Consider the following 3432-nt stretch of genomic DNA (forward strand, 5'->3'; position numbering starts at 1 on the left):
GTCGACAGGATTGGCAGCCATCGCCTCCGGCTCGAGCGAAGACCCAGAGGTGTCGGGTCCTGAACACCGGAAGACAGCGCTCGACGGACCGTCAGCGACAGCAGAACTGCGTGACAGCGGAGCTTCAGAGGCACTGGGACCCAGGGACCTTCGGGGTACAGTCGTCCCAAGCGGCCTGCAGGGAGTGGCTTCACGGCAGGGAGCAGCAGAGTGCACCGACGGGAGCGAGCGTCGACGCAACACTGGTGAGCGGGATTTCTTACGATTCGCTAGAGGACTCTCGGCTCGAATTTAAAGGGGTGTATGGTTAGGACGCAGGGCATGATGGCGAGCACGGCGGACAGTGAGACAGAGGAGAGCGGCATGACACCGAAAACATCCACAGATGAAACATCTAACCTAGGGGAAAGCAGAGCGCCCCCGGGAGGGACAGCTCAAGTCGAGACAGGCGGTGAGCTCCCCGGGGTAGCTGCTGATATAGAACCGGATTCTTATGCTTTGCGGCGCCTAGAGCTAGATTTTGAGGTGCAAAGACTCAAACTGGAGGCAGAGGAGTGCATAGCGATGAGGAGGGCTGAACTGGAGTTTGGGGGTGCCAGGCAGTCCCCACCTGTCTCGGATGGGAGCGGGCAGCGGCAGACAGGCCTGGACCCGACCACTCAGTGTGCTAAAGTCCTTAAGGGACTAAGGCTGCCAGCCGACTCAGATGTACCTATATGGTTTGATGAAGTCGAACGGATGTTTGCGACTTACAACGTCCCCGATTCTAGTAGGGTGCACTTGATTATTCCGACTCTAACGGAGCGGGTGAGGTACTTGTTGCGTGGACTGGGAGACGAAGCGTGCCGTGATTACGAGGCGGTGAAGGCGGCGGTCTTGAGTGAGCTTCAGCTAAGCCCGCCCGAGTATTTAGAGAGGTTCGAAGGAGCGTCTAAACGGAAGGATGAAACATGGGCACAGTTCGCATCACGGGTAAAAACCTATTTCGAGTATTACCTCCGTTCAAGACAAGCGAGCTCCAAGGAGGAAGTGGTTTCGCTCATAGTAGCTGACCGAATGAAGGCGAGCCTTAGTGCGGAAGGCCTTGAGCACATTCGCTTACGCGAGGGCGAGAAATGGCTTAGGCCAGATGAGGTTGCGCGGGCGATGCAAACTTTCGAGCAGGCGAAAGGAAAGAACCGCGCAGTGAGACAGGCGAGCGCACAGCCAGCAAGCAGAGAACAGGCTGGCCCACGCAGCGCGTCGCTGGCCCCATCACGGGCTGCACACGATGGGAAACGGCAGCCCACATGCTACGTATGTCGAGCTGCAGGTCATCTCGCTAAAGACTGCCCGCGAGTCATTCAAAAGAAAGACGATAATCGTAGAGACGCACGGGCAAACGCGGTGACAATAGCAGACTCAGGGACTGTCAGGGACGCCCCGGCGAGTCACTCGGTGAACGTTTTGGTCGCAGAAATCAAGGTGCCTCAGCGAGAGGAAATACGAAAGTCCAGGCTACAACAAGTGCAGCTGGACTGCGCTGGCGTACCCACCGTGGCCATACTGGATACCGGCAGTGAGGTCACCGTTGTGAGGGAGGACCTTGTGCCGAACACGTATCGTGAAACAACGGGCAACATTAGGTTAGTGGCAGCCTTCGGAAACACAATCGAAGCAAAATTAGTAAGTCTCCCCATCGGTCTGAGGTCGTCCGCGTTACTGTTAGAGCCGCAAAAGGTGCGGATTATTTGTGCACTGACCAATAAGCTCGCCGAAGGAGTGGACTGTCTTCTGTCTAAAGAAGACTGGGAGCTGTTATCACAAGGCAGCCAGGGTGAAGTAGTGGCAGTCTTTGCTGAGACCCCTAAATCTGACGCGACAATTGGCCAGCCCGGTAGCTAGTTTGGTACAGGAAGCGAAACGGTATCTGAGGCGACTATACTTGAAACAAGTGCGGAAGCCCCGCCGGCCGAATTGCGGGATGAGGAAGTGACGGACGCACCGGAGACTCTCAGCCAGCGGGAGAAATTTCGTGCAGCGCAGGTGAGCGACGAAAGTCTCCGAAAGGCTTGGTCTCACGCGAAATCCGGAAAGGGGGGCATGTTCATATCGGAGGGACTGCTGTACCACTGGGACACGATCGCTGGTGCCAGGGTTAAGCAGTTGGTGTTGCCCTGCGAAAGACGTCAGGAGGTACTGCTGCTGGCGCATGAGTCCCTGTGGGGAGGCCATCTCGGGGCCAGCAAAACAGGGGCAAGGGTAAAATACAGCTTTTATTGGCCTGGCCTCGAACAGGAAGTGAAGCAGCACTGTAAAACATGTCACGGGTGCCAAATACGATCAGACAGGTCGATCCGAGATAGGGTGCCTATCACTCCCCTCACTAGGCCGGAACACCCGTTCCAGGTGGTTAACGTGGATATAATAGGGCCGATTGACGTGCCTTCCGCGCGAGGGCACAAGTATGCACTTTGCCTGGTGGACCTATGTACGCGATGGCCTGAAGTGATTTGCTTGCGTTCACTAACAGCAAGAGCGACGTGCGACGCGTTGCTGACAGTGTTTAGTCGCACAGGTGTACCCGAGGTCATATGTAGCGATCAGGGAACAAACTTTACCTCGCAGCTCACACAGGCGTTCCTCGCTAGGCTGGGATGTTCGCCCCGCTTTTCTATGCCGGAACATCCAGAGAGCAACGGGACCGTCGAGAGGTGGAACCGCGTACTCAAGAACATGATATTTCATGTTATGGGAAAGGACGCCAAAAACTAGGACAAACTAATCCCATTCGTGCTGTGGGCATACAGGGAGGTCCCCCACGACACAACAGGCGTGGCCCCGTTTCGTTTGCTTTACGGCAGGAATCCGACCGGACCGCTCGCGATCCTGCAGCGCACGTGGACGGGTGAGATACGGGTCCCAAGTACACTCAGAGAGGCGCCCGCGAAATACCTTCAGCAGCTTCGCGAACAGATGGAGATAGCGGCTGAGGTAGCAAGACTAACGGCTACCGCTCGCCAAGGTAGCTACGCTCAGGCATACAACAGGGCTACACGTGTTAAGAGCTACAATGTCGGCGACCAGGTGCTTTTGTTCGACACAGATCGTGGCGGCAAGCTCTCACCGAAATGGCTGGGGCCGTTCCCAGTGGTAGGACGAGAGAGACAAAATTCTTACCGCATCGATACTGGGGCGCGAAAGACGTCTGTTGTACATGCCAACCGGCTCCGGCCATATTACGCGCGAGTCAGTCACGTAGGCGTAGTGTTCGATGAAGATGAGGAGTTTGGAAACGTAGAGTACGCGCCTTGCGCGGAAGCCGGAATTCAAGGACAAACTCCGATTGAAGCAACAAAAATGGCCCATCTCAAAGAAGAACAACGTTCCGAAGTAGCGGAGCTCTTCGCGAGGTACCCAGAGGTGTTTAGCGAAACCCCCGGGATCGCGGAA

General features: G+C 56.2%; 1 pseudogene; it reads left to right on the plus strand.

The window, feature by feature from the left end:
• Positions 1 to 324: 324 nt before the first annotated feature.
• LOC144124173 (uncharacterized) lies at positions 325 to 2754 on the plus strand (annotated as a pseudogene).
• The last annotated feature ends 678 nt before the right edge of the window (positions 2755 to 3432 follow it).

This window comes from Amblyomma americanum, chromosome 1 (assembly GCF_052857255.1).
Source record: "Amblyomma americanum isolate KBUSLIRL-KWMA chromosome 1, ASM5285725v1, whole genome shotgun sequence".
NCBI lineage: Eukaryota > Metazoa > Arthropoda > Arachnida > Ixodida > Ixodidae > Amblyomma > Amblyomma americanum.